At 33.3% G+C, this 15,311-nt stretch overlaps 1 protein-coding gene across 12 annotated transcripts in view; it reads right to left on the bottom strand.

Moving 5' to 3' along the window:
- The window catches only part of SOX5 (SRY-box transcription factor 5), a 1,012,222-nt gene that overhangs the window by 555,083 nt on the left and 441,828 nt on the right, over positions 1-15,311 (bottom strand). The gene's annotated exons all lie outside the window — the stretch shown is intronic.

Below are 15,311 nucleotides of genomic sequence, written 5' to 3'. Positions count from 1 at the left end.
GTGACTTTATTTGTTGTATTATCTTTAGAAGTCTCATCCCATGATAGAAGTCTGATTCCATTGCACCTTTTTTAAAATTTAAAGTCCACTTTGTAATCCATATTATTTGCTATTATTTGTATCCCATATTATTGCTATTTAAACTTTTGAGCATATTGTATTTCACTCAACTCTTCTTGCTTTATTTTCAGAGAGGTTCTGAGCATTTACAAAGAACTGAGTTCTGAAAATCATTAATATTCTACGTCACACCTATGAACTTCCACAGTTTCCAGCTTTACCAATTTGCTTCATTTTTTACTTCCTTTCCATCAATTTTAGTCACTTAAATGATACGATAATTAATGGGAATAGGTAGTGGTCAGTGACTTTTGTAAGTCATTATGAACTTCTTGTTACTAACAGAATTGGTTACAGGTAGGGCTTAACTAAAAAGATGTTAGTGCTTACCTCCTTATTTAACCACCCAGGTCTATTAATATCCACTTCAGTACTTTTTAGCATGAGTCCTTTATTATAAATTTCCTGCTCTTAGAGTTTCCAATGCCATTCTTCTATTTTTAGTCTCATCATAATATTGCAGAGGTAAAACTGCTTTGGAAATATTTAATTTAGGCTACTACCTAACAAACATTCACACACACACACACACACTAACAAAAACACACGCAAGTTTCAACTACTCGGGACATTGGGATCAATTTCATCCCTTTACTGAGGCCACTCATCCCCTGATGGACTGGCTCTACTCGTAAGTTACGAGACTTACTAACAAGGAAAGTTTTGAGAAATGGTCACAGTGCTTAACTGGATTTGAATGCTTCCACTGCCTTGATAAGCTACACGTTCTTTTTGTATATCAAAAGGAATCTAAAAATGTGAGAATGAAAGCAAAATATTCTTTAGTAAGGTAACTTTTCTTCCCAGAAATATATATATGGTTTCTTTGTCTTGAATTCTCAGGTCTCACTTTCTCCAGCCTCTCCTTCTTACATCCCTCTCCCTGAGGGGGCAGGTTTGCCCAGCTTCTGAACTCATACTGGCCAAGGGTAATAGTAACCATGAGCCATATTGCCCCCAGAAGGAAAGGTCTGGCTCTTGCCCACCTCTCCATTTTATCTTCTAAAAGTATGCCCCACCCCAGCTGTGATGCTCCAACCACATCAGCTTCCTTCCTGCTCCTTGAACTTGGCACACTTCACTGATCCCCAAGATATCTCACTTGCTGTCCCTGAACCAGGGAAACTGTCCTCGGCAATTCTTATGACCCGTTCTCATCCTTCAGCTCAAAGCTCAAAGGAAATCTTCCGCTGGAAGCTCTAAGTGTCTGCATATTCTTTATATTCTTCATTAGTGGCACTCATTTCAGTTTATAATTACCTTTTTTAATTTAGTAATTGTCTACTGTCTCCAGTAGAACACAGTTGCCAGAGAAAGACCTCATTTGACTTGTGTTTTGCTCTGTCCAGAGTTCTAACACATAATAGGTGCTACATGTAATAATTAGCAATTATTGGAAAACTAAATCATCAGAATGATATATATCAACTTAGGGTAGGAGAGATAAAACAAATATGCATATCATTCAAAATCTCTCTCTTCCCTGCAGACTATGAATGGCAAAATGTTATTTCCAGCTTTCTCCCCACTTGAGCAAAATTGATATGATATACTCAGAGAATGCAAGCTACTTTTAACATTAAGCTAAAAGAAGTAGGACGTGTAGGGTAAATCCATGCCAAAATAATCACATAGTTCTTTTTAAAGATACATAGAAAAAGATTTGGATTACTCAATATTTTAAATCATCTGCGTACCATTATCTTCCATTGAATTGGATTCTTAGGAGTTTAGTACACATCTCTGTAGCAGAGGATTTCCTCTAGCCGTGTCTCTCACTTGATTCTATTTTCTAAGTATAACCCCGACATTACAAACAACTAAGCTCCAAATCTCCATTAAATTATCTGTTCTTCTTTACTGAATACAGAATTGTTGTTTTGGCTAGAATTAGTCAGGCACAGTTAGTACAATAACACTCAGTGCCTTCCTGTGTAGCACCTGCTACATGTTATTTATTTCTTGTTAGCTACATAGTACAACAAATTGTGTCTTTTAACAGCTCATTGAGTAGAAGGAAAGTGATGGCAGTGGGATTGTTGAAAATGTTCAATGGTGTCAATATATTTCTTCTCAAATAATCTAGCTAGTAAATTTACACTAATAACATTTATTTCTTTGGAAAATTTCTCTGCCATATAATTTCCAGATGACCTTGAACAGACAGCAGCCTGAGTAGAGTAAGTACAGACAATGACCCATGGCTTTAATCTGTTAGCAAAGGTTACTTTAATTGAATAAATGCAGTATGTGGAAATGAACCAATACTTCTTTTCAAAAAGCTTAAAAATGTTAAGGTAGTGTTCAGATGTTAAATTTCCATACATTATTTAGAGGTTTGGGATTTAACAATACAATTAAATGCCACATCAGTAAGAGAACAAAATCTATATTAAAACTCTTCCAGAGTATTACAAAGTCATTGAAACACCTTCTAGAACAGCATAGTTGCATTAAAGTCACCCAAATCTATGTGTATGCACACATTTTACATTTCCCATCAAATCCACTAATTCAGTTTCACTAATGGGCAAAATTCAACAAATGGCAGGTGAATGAAGTACAGGAAAGAGCAGTGGCTACTAATTTTTTCATCTGTGCATTTTGTTTTATTATGTTAGAGACTCTAATTGAACTTTGTTCCAAGCTATTAACCTATGACAGAAGACTGTGGAGATAAGATTTCACTGACATATAGAACAAAGAAAAAGAAAGAGTGTGAAAATTACAATGACAGGGTTGCCTTAGCAGTTTTGAGGTGGTAAAATGAAATCCCTGACTAATAGGCCTGGCTAACATAGGAAGAAGGGTGAGGATGTGAAGAAAGAAGGACAATCTCGGGTTGAACCTAGGAGTCTTCCTGAGGACCCATAATAGACACACACTGTTATTGCAAAGTTCAAATTGCAAAGTAAATTAAAGTGGGCCTCTACTTGTTATAAGTTGTACAAGGAGTTCATATACAAGAGTAAATTAAGAAGCATTAAGAGTAAATTGTTGATGTTATCTAAGCAGCCACCTTTTTGTTTGAGAAAATGCTAAAATCTTTTGTTACATTTTATAAATTGTCAGTCTCCCTGGTTTTCAGGAACTCCAATATCTTTAAGGGTTACTTCCTCCTCGATATCATTAGCTTAATTTTCAATCGAACTAAAAATAAAGTATAAAAGCATTATAAAATAGTCTAACCTATGGAACAATTGTTCATGGAGCTTTATATAACATATGAACAAGCTGATATTCTGCATCAAAGTTAGGCTCCAACTGATGATTTGAGTAGTATTTCTCAAATATGGGATAAAAGATTATGTGCAAGATGTAATAGAGATATGAGCTTATTGTAGCTCATTAACAACACAATCTTCTTCCTGAAAAACAATGGCAATGTTTTCTTTCCTGGCCAGCATATGTGTCTTCTGATGAGAGAAAATCATTAAGGAAAGTCTTGGAGATTTAAAGCTGGAAGGAATGAAACTATTCTAGTATCGTTTTTCTAGAACAAGCTAGGAAGGTACAAGAAAGTTGCAAGTCTCTACTCTGTAAACAGTTTGAATCTCTTTACCTTTAAAATGTTATAGTTTCACATGCATTGTGATATCTATATATAGATATAGATATAGAGATATAGATAGATAGATAGATAGATAGATAGATAGATAGATAGATAGATATAGATATAGTGGATACAATTTTACCTATGTTATTGGTTGACTCATGGTGAATATACACCAGGAAAATTTATTTGGATGAATGGATGTTTCACTGGAAGTGAAAAACTAATGTGTTGAGAAATACAGAAATTAGAAAAGATTATCACAATAAAATGATTTCACAAATTCTATACTGAAATGACTACTGTTAGCTTCAATTGCTTATATACTTTAAACGGTAAGTAACATCATCTATAGGTTTTATTGATCCAAAGGCAAAAAAGACAAACAGACAATTTGCTCACTGGAAGGGATACTTTTATAATCTAGAGTTCACTTCTGAGAAACCAAAGGCACTTCTTTAGGAGATCATGTAATCCAGAGAATTCATAGATTTGATTTAAGCAAACTCTGAAAATTTTCCATTAAAATGATGAATTTTTAAAAAAAGAATTAAATAACTTATAGTATCTAAGACACATAGACAATGATTACTGACAGCATAATCATCACTCTTAAAACAGTGTCACTACAAATAATTATTAAATCACAGCTCATGATGATGCAACGTGTGCCATTCTGATATCCCATCAACATAAGCCAATGAGTAGCACTAGGAACAGGACCCTTTCAGAAATGACTCCACCGAAGGAGATCTTTGCAGATGAGCTCAGATTAAGTCACAGTACTGGCCTGCCTTGAACGTAATATTATGTCCCAACACAGCATTTAGATTTTATGTTCAATTGCAATATTCTAGGACAGCTACATAACCCAAGGCCTTGCTCATCAGTAAATAAAGTCTCAAGCAGCTCTTGTTTCACTCAAGCCACATACAGTCCTGGCAGATTTGACTGATTATTTTGAGTAGTTCAGATCACCACTTTAAATGATCCCTAAGTCTCTGGTTGGAAAGAATACTACTAAGAAAAAGAGACACAATATATTATTCACTGAAGAATGAAGACAGCCATTACTTTAGTCCTTCTGATAATGTCAGTTATATTGTTAGCTGATAAATTTATTTCAGTGGTTCTTTCTTCCCTTCTTTGTCATGTCAAAGATGAATTTGTCCCTAAAACACACTTACTTAAAGTTTATGTTTTTCTTCCAAGTACTCTTTTTGAGAAAAATAAGCAAATGAAGTGAACCCATTTTGCTTTTTAAAACATTTAGATTGGAACCATAACAAATCTGTAACCAGTAAACTAAAGATTTGATGAAATATAATACAATTTCATAAAATACATATTTTATATAACTCAATTTGCATGTAAAGATTATAAAATATTTCCTCAATTCTAACAATAAATTCTTCTTGCCAATGAGTTAATCATTTAATGTAACTATATTCAGAGTATGTGAATTAAAGAGAATTTTCTGATAGGGAAAGCATTCAGGGTAAATTCTTCTCACAGACAATAAGGACAGAAAGCAGCTTTAGTATAATCATAACCAATTCAGTAATTACCTCCCTTTTTCACAATTTAGGAAATCATGTCTCATTCTTTTCCCTAATACTCAAGAAAATCCTCCCTCAGTAAGAAAAGAGATTAGTCTACTATACTACTACTTACTTCTTAATCTTAGAAGTGTTTAAAAAAAAAAAGCAAACCTTTGCCCTTGGGATAGGCAAAGATTTCTCAAATAAGGCATATAAAGCACAAACAGAAAAAAAATTGATAAGTTTGATTTTGTAAAAATCACAAGTGTTTGCACTTTAAAAGATTGTTAAAAAGTGAAAGGCAAGCAAAAGAAAGGGGCAATATATTAGCAATACATCTATTTGACAAACAACTTGTATGCATAAAAAGGAAAAAACCTCTTATAATTGAACATGAATAATTAAGCAAACAATTCAACAAAAAAGGGCAAAATATTGAACAGATTTTTTTCATCCAAAAAGACGATTTTTTTTTCATTTAAAAAAAGCGGTGGCCAGCTAGCTGACAAAAAGGCAATTTCATTAATCATCAGGGGAATACAAGTTAAAAGCACAATGAGATACTACTTGATACTTATTAAAATGACTAAAATTTTTAAAAGACTGACAATGCTGAGTGTTGGTGAGGATATGGACCAACTGCCAGTGGGGATATAAAAAAGGTCGCATCTACTTTGGAACACTGTTTGCCAGGTTTTTTTTATTAAGCTATACATACCCTAACCATATGACTCAGCATTCCATTCCTAGGTAATTGCCCAAGAAGACTGAAATATGTGACTAGATAAAGACTTGGACACAAACAGTCAGGCATCTTTATTCAGAATTGCCAAAAAATGAAAACGACTCAGTGTTCATCATCAGAGGAAGGGATAAACAAAATGTGATATATCTGTCCAATAAAATCCACAATACAAAGGAACGAACTATTGATAAACACAAAAGTGTGATAAATCTCAAAAGCATGCTGGATCAAAAAAAGGCAGACATGAAGGAGTACATGCTCGTATGAATCCATTTGTTTGAGATTCCAGAAAAAAGCAAACTAATCTCACAGACCTGTACCCCTGAGAAAAATAATACATTATATGTTCATTAACTTTGTTTAAATTTAAAAAAAAGCAAACTAATCTAGAGAAAGCAAATCAATGGTTGTCCGGGGCCAGAAGTAGAGGAAATGGCTGACTACTAAGGAGCATCAGCAAATTTGGGGGGTTTGGGAATGTTCTGTAACTTGACTAATAGTGATGTCATGATATCTGTGTCAAAACTTACTGAATCATATACTATTTTAAATGAATGCAGTTAATTGTATGCAAGTTAAACTTCAATAAAGTTGATTTAAAAACAAAGAAGTACCTCCTCAAGTCATTGTCAGAAAGTTGTGTACATAAATATGATTGCGCATACTTACAGACCATTCTATTGGGAAAATATCCAAAAGTACATTTGGCCTCTAGGTAAACAAGGCAATGTAAAATGTGAAATAATTCATGCAAAGTGTATTGGCTAAAGATTATAAAGACAAGTAGAATCAAAAGGGTTGAAAATCACAAGAAAAAGTGGAATCCTTTTAATTAACATGCATAAAAGAAATCAGAAATACCCTAAAAGAAATGATAAATTTGATTAGTCTCAAACACTGATGAAATCTAATACAAAAACCAAATAAGATAAAATCGCCAAAAAATTGAGGTGAGATAAAGAACAACCCTAAAAGTATTGAGTTAATACTAACATTCCTAAGTAGAAGAAATGAAAATTAGAGCAAGTATTTTATTTTTATCTGCTATTCCTCTGGTATGGTGACAGTATCTCTGACCTACTGGGTACTCTTATTCCTCTTCTCTATTCCCTTCAGGCAAATTTTGTTTCTTGCACCCCAAACAGGTTATGCCTAAGTTAAAAACAAAAAATAAAACAAAAAAAACCCTCATTCCCATCTGCCTCATATACGACCAAACTGTAAGCATCTTTGGTGCACTAACTCTTTTTATTTGGAAAAACATCTAAAACAGTGCCATGCATGTAAATTACTCAATAAGTACTTCTTATGGTATTAGTGTAGTTTAGGAGATTACAGCCCAAGGAAGAATGAATGTATTGGTAACACCATTTAAACCTTCCAAATATACCTTGTTGGTAAATATGCTAAATGTGAAAGGGCATTTTGTTTTCCTCAAAAAAGTTGTGCAAGTAGAAATATTTATGGTCTTTATAGGTTATAAAAAATTTTAACAACCAACCACTCACACATTACTGAATTTTAAAGTGGAAAAAGCCAGGGATTTTTGCTGGAGGAAAAAAAAATGCATTAGTGTTTCACTGGTGTTTAGTGGAAGTGTGTTTTACTCCTTTTAAGATAAAGCTCCCAAAGGAAGGGTTTAAAAGGAGTTCCTGCATCTTTAACCTAAGAGGATGAAGACCTTGATATGAAGAAAGGACAAAGCTAAGATTGCAGGAGAGAGAAAAGAATTGAAAACAATCAATGTGTTGATGCCAGCTTAAAGAGGGTCACCGAAAGATCAGCTTTACCTGCATCTGTTCCTTAATTAAAAAGAGAAAGATGACAGTGTCCACTACTCATCTCTATGGTAACATTTAAATATCAGGCCATTTAGACCAGCAGTCCACTCAAAAGCAAAGCCAAATGAATGTTTAAGTAAATCCATATCAGACATAGGCTTATTCAAAAAAAATGCTTTGGTAGCTCTACAAAGTTTTAAAATCAAGTCGGGTGTTTATTTTCCTCAGGCATCTCATAAGTTAGAAATATGAAAGAAAACATGCTAATGAAGAAACACAATAGGATACGATATGTGTGAACGGGAGGGCTTTTAAAAGAGCTTTTGAACAGATTTCCATTGTTTCTCTGTACAAGTTGTATTACATTATCTTTGGCCTTTCACCATTTCTATGATCCAAGCTACATCCACCCTAATTGTCTGTGATTTTCATTGTTCACTTTGTTCCATTTTTATTCTGCAGAAATGTATTTCACTTACACTAATTATTGTTTGTGCATGTTTTTTTGTTAATTATAGATTTTCCATCCTTTTCTCTTCTTGCTTCCTATTTCCTCGTCCAATTCATGCATCGTTATTACTGTCATCAAAGAATGTTTATTGCTGAAAAAATGTGGTTTTCTTTTCAATAAATCAAGCAAAACTTGTAAAACTTCTCATTACCTGCATGATGCTATATGTTACTTATTGTGTGATGTCACACATACTGTGTCACTGACTTCTGTCAACAAGTTACCTTTTAGTTATTTATCCTATATGTAGTTTTCCAAAGTAAGAAAAAAAATGTATAAAGTTTAAAATCACATTAATTATGGCCATTATAAACAAGGCATTTGTATTTACACAAATAGCATATGCATGTGCTTTATATTTTATACAGGTTTTTATAATATCAAAAAATTATTATCAAACATGACTTTTTGATATATACTGCATTTGTAAAATGCATTTTAGTTAACAGAATACTATCCTCTACCAGTGCTTAAGTCCTTTACAAAGAAACAGCCTATTTGCCTACTTAAATGTTACTTTTCTCAGAGCAGTAGCAGTTTCATGAGCCAGCAAGGTATTTTTCAAAATAAGGAAAGTAGTAACACTGTTTGCTTAGCAATATAATGTTCTACTGATACTGAGTTCATTACATGGTCATCATTAATGTTATTTTTACTCAAACATGGCAAAGCTCTTTGATCTAGCAATATTTTAAGTTTTCTCCACCTCATGGGGCATTTATCTCTACTCCCCTGGTCCTGTTTCCAATATTCTGATTAGTAGCATATTTGAAAACTGTAGGCTTAATATTATAATAACATTTTACTCAATCAAAATGAATCTTTATTTTGAAAGTTTTATTATATAGCTACTACAGATAGTTGCCTTAAACATCTTATTTTGATGGTATAGCTTTAAGCAGCATTTTTGTCATAAGTAATCAATTTTCATATCATCAATGTTCCTTATTCTTGCTTTAAAAAATATAACTAACTCCTGGCCACATATATAGCAGCACCAGGTTGCATTATGACTACTTTAAAATAGCTAGCCAATTTAAATGAAAGAACACAAAATAATTGGTAAAATTCTTTTCTTAGTGTTTTGAAAAACTACAAAAGCATCACTCCAACTTTTGTTTAAGATATTCATCTTTTTCTAATTTTAAAAAAATTATGCACCTTTACTGCTTTCTGCCTCATTAAGGATTTCTAAAAAAGCAATTTAATCACTGGGAGTTCCTTTATTTAAAATAGTAAAGACAGTCCCGATCTTGTGAAACACTTCTGAAAGTGAGAAACAAGTAGGGAAGTCTCACCCACAATCACCTGCTTCCTTATGCAAATCCTACAGCTAGCTGCTTCTCATATCCACTAGGGGGATCATTACACAGTAAAAATAGATTGGTCTCTTTATAGGTGTTTTCTTACTTTCTCACTTAATAGCACAAGTAAGGAAAATAGTTTTAAACAACAATAACAACAAAAAAGCACTTCAACAGACCTAATGATAAAATAGTCTAATAATATTGGATGTTGAAAAATATTTGTTATTTTTAAAAGCTATTATTTTAAAACCCACATTTGCAAACTAAGCCTACAGTCCATGCCCTAGTTTCCAAAAAATTAAAGACAGAAGCAGAGCCCTTGGAGAACATATATCCACAAATTCAAATATGGTACAGCACAAATTTACTTTAATGCTAATCTCACTGAATTTTTTGTCTAGTGATATGTTATTAGAATAAAGATGTTCGTATATTTGAAAAAAACCTTAGGAAAGTCATTGACTGCATCCATCTCGCCATAAGAGGTTTCATTTACCAGTGGTCCCTCAAAGGTTTTGGTCTATGGATTACTTAAACAAAAACATAAAACTGAATATTTTCTAAGTCAACTACCTCGCCACATCCTCTTGCCAATACAAATAAAGTTTTCAAAAATTCATGACAAGCTTATGCTTGCTTTTTATGAAGCCCAAAGAGTTGCTATCATGTAACAAGATACTACAGAAGTCATGGAGAACTACAACAATTTGCCTTTACAGCCCAGCCGTAATCTAGATTGATACCTTCTCTTATTCAGTGTTATATAGTCAACCTAGGTCCCATATCAAGTGGTCATTAATTATTTCATGAACAAATGGATGACTGACCTGGGAAGAAATACTGACAATCACTGACTTCCCTATGATTCCAATATAATGATATATGGTTCAGATAACCAGGGAAATGCTACATTCTCAATTATCTCCATAAAGAAGACATTTGTTAATGAGGATTAAGGTGGTATAGATTTAAAGAATCCTGAGGACCTGTTTCCCACATTTTATACTAAGTCAGAGTTTCTCAACCTCAGCATTAATGGAAGTTTCAGTTGGATAAATATTGTTGGAGACTGCATCCTAGGTCTCTACTTCCTAGATGCCAATAGATTTCCCCAGTTGTGAATAGCAAAACTGTCTGCAGACACTGCCAGATGTCCGCTGGGGAGTAAAATCACACCCAGTTGAGAACATTGCACCAAGCAAATCACATTTCTGAACTTGAAATCACCAAGAGAGATCTGGAAAAGGCTTCATGGCATATTTCAAACATTAGATAACATCTATCAAAGGGCAAAGTTGACAGTTATCATCTATACTTGTGCTGCAAGGGAATAGAGAGTGTGTACAACGCAGCCCGTGAGTGATGTGTTAGGCTAGTCAACCCTGTTGGATTTTGAGCTTACCAACTCTAACTAAATTACCAGAAATAAAAGTCGTATTCTAGTATCATTAATAATAACATTGAAATATACTAATATGTCAGTTATTTTAAAATCTTACAGATCCATGCATATCATTGAGAAACCAGAATTACCAGAAATAAAAGTCGTATTCTAGTATCATTAATAATAACATTGAAATATACTAATATGTCAGTTATTTTAAAATCTTACAGATCCATGCATATCATTGAGAAACTAATCTGTTATGTGTCTGGTTTTGCTAAAAATCGATGTTTATCGAATCCACATACTTTAAAGTTGAAAATTCCAATAATTTAGACTTACAGGCTGATTCTTATAACCATGATGTTCCTTATATGTAAACCTCTAATCAAGCGCTTATTTAAAAAAGCTTTTCTTGTTAAAAATCACAAAGCTGAAAAAAAACAAACACAATTAAACCTGGTTTAATTCTCCTTCATGTTAATTCTTCAAGTATGTGATGACTCACAGGAAGCCCTCTAAAGCTTTCCCTTTTCTTTAGTAATCACAACTTCAATCATTACTCATAAATTATTTTCCTTGACCTTTAATTATTTTAGGTTAATCCACTGTAGATATTTTCCACTCTCTATTCCTTCTTAATGGAACAATCTCTACTTGGTTCAGCTTTTGTAGAGTCTTCCCATCACCAAGAATAGTGAGATAGTAACAGTTGTGTATTTCTTTCTATGTATAAAGTAGCTAAGCTTATCAATCATCATAACAACCAACCAAACAGGGAACAAGGAACCTTTAGCAAAATAAACAAAACAAAACAAAACACCTTTGAACTCATATTTACCATGGCTCAACTACTAAAATGTGGGCAAATATTTCAAGATGTTTAAAAGGTTTTGCTATTGGAATGAATAATAACATCATCACCAATGACAGTCCACTGAAACAGAAAGATTTGATAATCATGAAGATCAAGGGTTTGGCCAACTATGGTCTGTATGCCATACTTAGCTTGTCATTTACTTTTGTAAATAAAGTTTTATTGGAACACAGCCACACTAATTCATTTGTGAATTATCTATGGCTGCTTTTGTGCTATAATGGCAGAGTTAAGTAGTTGCAACAGAGGCCATCTAGCCCTTGAAGCCTAAAATGTCTACTCCCTGACCCTTTATAGAAAAGGTTTGTTGGCTTCTGCTGGAGACTATCCAAGTAAGACTTCATCAAGTAGAGAACAAGAAGGTGAAATGTACTAGATTTATAATCACGTGCAAGGATACAGAATACTTTCTAGTACTTATCTCTGAATCACTACTTTTAAAAAGCATCAATGGAAAGAATTTTGTTCAGAATTCCTTTTTTTTAATTTCAATATTTGGAAGTTTATTCTCATGTTCCTTATAAAGACTGAAAGGCAAAGAAAGAAATGTAGTCCTATGATTTAGATCACTGTTTCTCAATCTTACCAGACCTAAGATACACTTTTATTTTTTTTTAAGATTTTTTATTTATTTATTTGACAGAGAGAGACACAGCGAGAGAGGGAACACAAGCAGGGGGAGTGGGAGAGGGAGAAGGAGGCTTCCCATGGAGCAGGGAGCCCTATGTGGGGCTCAATCCCAGGCCCCTGGGATCATGACCTGAGCCAAAGGCAGACGCTTAATGACTGAGCCACCCAGGCACCCCCTAAGATACACCTTTAAATACAGATTTTTATTATCCCCTTACTACTCTGAAATGAAAGTAACACATAATGTAAATTACAGACACTAATTTCAACAAAAGTAATACAATGTCCTAGCTGTAATATAAAAAAGAAAGCAAAAAGCAAATAATATATAACAAAATACTATGTATTCAAAGATGTAAATGTTCAATGTATCTGTACTGGAAAATTGATCAAGTTAGACATTTGGAACATGTGGAATCACTAAAAATCCAGAAGTGAAAACACAGATTTATACAATTGTGCTGTTATTTGGTAACTTATGTATCATAAGGTTAAGTGATATTGTGAAATGGTAAACACCCTTAGTAAAGTTCCAGAAAAATAAAATATAATCTTTCTTTGTTTTATCATTTTTGGTTGCATTTCTAAAAACATAAATGTATATTTAACTATACAAAAACACTTCATTTTGGCACATAATATAAAGTTAGTCCTTTGGCTCAAATAATTATAAACAATATAAATTTTTAATTATTATACCATAATATTCAAGATTTCTGGTTTAAGATTGTGGACATGCTTCTCCAATCTCTCAGAGATACCATGAAGGTGCAATAATGAATTATAAAGAAATTAAAACACACACACATACACATACCAATGAAGAATCCGGGATGGAATGATCAGTGGATAAGAATTTTTGACATATTTCCGGACACTGAGAAGGTACTGGAGAAAGAAGGACTGATGAAATGGAACAGAGAAAACTGCAGCCTGGAAGAGCCATGGAGACACTATAAATGAAAATGTAACTGAGTGCCTTGTTATTCTTCAGGAAGGTTCAGGACTTGGAAACTCTTGCCAACATGGAGGGCTAGAAGGAAATGTGAATGGAAAACATGACAAATCCACTTCATCTCTGTGTGCATATCACCTGCATTTGGCAATATAAAAAATTCCCATGGGAAAAGAAGAAAGGAAGGAAGGAGGGAGGGAGGGAGAGAGGGAGGTAAAGAAAGAAGGAAGGATGGAAGGAAGGAAGAAAGGAAAGAAGGAAGGAGGGAGGGAAGGAAGGAAGGTAGGAAGGGAGAAAAAAGAAGGGTTTTTGCTAATGAGATTGAAAATCTTCTGAGAAAAGACCTCTCTGGTTTGAAAGATTGAGGAAATTTTAGAATTGTGGCCAGTTGTCTGACCCTCCCCCTAAGTGAGGCTTGCCAATCAACAAGTTCTGACCAAATGTACAGAGCTGAATCAATTTCTCCTCTTTACAATTTTATATGAGCAATCAAGAATCAGCAAACATTTGAGGAAAGTTTGCAGCACAAAAAGGAGTGACAAAATAAAAAAAGAAAAAAAAGTTATAGGAGAAACAGATAAATCAGGGAAGGGGAATTTAAAAAAATAAATCTCAAGTTAAAATCTTCAGAGTGATTTGAAAAGATATTAAATTTATAAAATGATAAGATTCTATGAACAATAAAATATCAAAGGAGAAAGTGTACTTAAAAATTAAAAATAGGCTGAATTTTTTAATTCCAAGAAGGCTTAGATATTGAGCTGAACAAAAATAAAAATGGAATGCATGAGAAAAGCTATGAAGGATCAATACAAAAAGTTTAATTTACAGAAAGAGAGAAAAGAGAAAATGACAGAAATTAAAAGAGATTAATCCAATCTATAAAACATTATTCTTAATAAAAGGACACACAGTGGCCTAGTTTTAAAAATTAAAAATAAACAAATTATTGAATTAAAAAAACAAAGTAAAATATCAATTAAACTACTAATTTTGATATATATTCATGAAATTTTGAAAAACTGAAATGGTTATCAAATTGGAATTCTATGTCTCACTAAATTATTAAAATCAAGTGTTCAAGCAGCATAAAAACATTTCTAGACATAAGTCCCAGAAACTTTTGTTCTTATGAAAAGTTTCTTAGTATGTTACTTTAGGAGATACCCTGATAAGCTCCGCAGCAAGCCTTAAAAAAAAAAAAAAGAGAATAGAAGTCAGAAGGAAAGTTCACTAATTGTAGTCCCCAGGGAAAAACAAAATAAAACAAAACCTTAATTGGTACAGATAGAATAAATGAAATGTCAGAGAGTTTGAAAAAAATGAAGATATAATAAAGGCAAATATTCCAAAGAAAAAAATAAGAAGAAAGGAAGGCAATTAGAAACTTCAACATGAAAAACAAAGAGCCACTCAAAAAGGACATATAATTGTAATTTGCCTATTAGACTGCATAGTTCTAACAAGGTAAATACTGTTTGCTGATCTTGAACTTTTAGAATCAACATATAGATAAATAATTGGACATTTAATTATGTTTTCAGATTATTATTACATTTTTAGAACAGAATGCGAATGCTATTATACTGACATTGTTAATCTAGAAGTTTATTTTTTATTTTTTTAAAGATTTTTTTATTTATTTGTCAGAGAGAGAGGAAGGAAGAGAGAGACAAAGAGCAAGTACAAGCAGAGGGAGTGGCACGCAGAGGGAGAAGTAGGCTCCCCACCGCGTAGCAAGGAACCCAATGCGGGACTCGATCCCAGGACCCTGGGGTCATGACCTGAGCCGAAGGCAGCCGCTTAAGACTGAGCCACTCAGATGTCCCGATCTAGAAGTTTAGATGACAGAAATTGTGAAGGAGGAGGGTGGAAATGAAAATCAAAGAAAAGTATAGGAATGCTAT

This window comes from Mirounga angustirostris, unplaced genomic scaffold, assembly GCF_029215605.1.
Source record: "Mirounga angustirostris isolate CCGP_5_RB_7025 unplaced genomic scaffold, mMirAng1.0.hap1 SCAF_5, whole genome shotgun sequence".
NCBI lineage: Eukaryota > Metazoa > Chordata > Mammalia > Carnivora > Phocidae > Mirounga > Mirounga angustirostris.
Note: the sequence above shows the minus strand (reverse complement) of the source record. Positions and strands in the feature narration are given on the sequence as shown.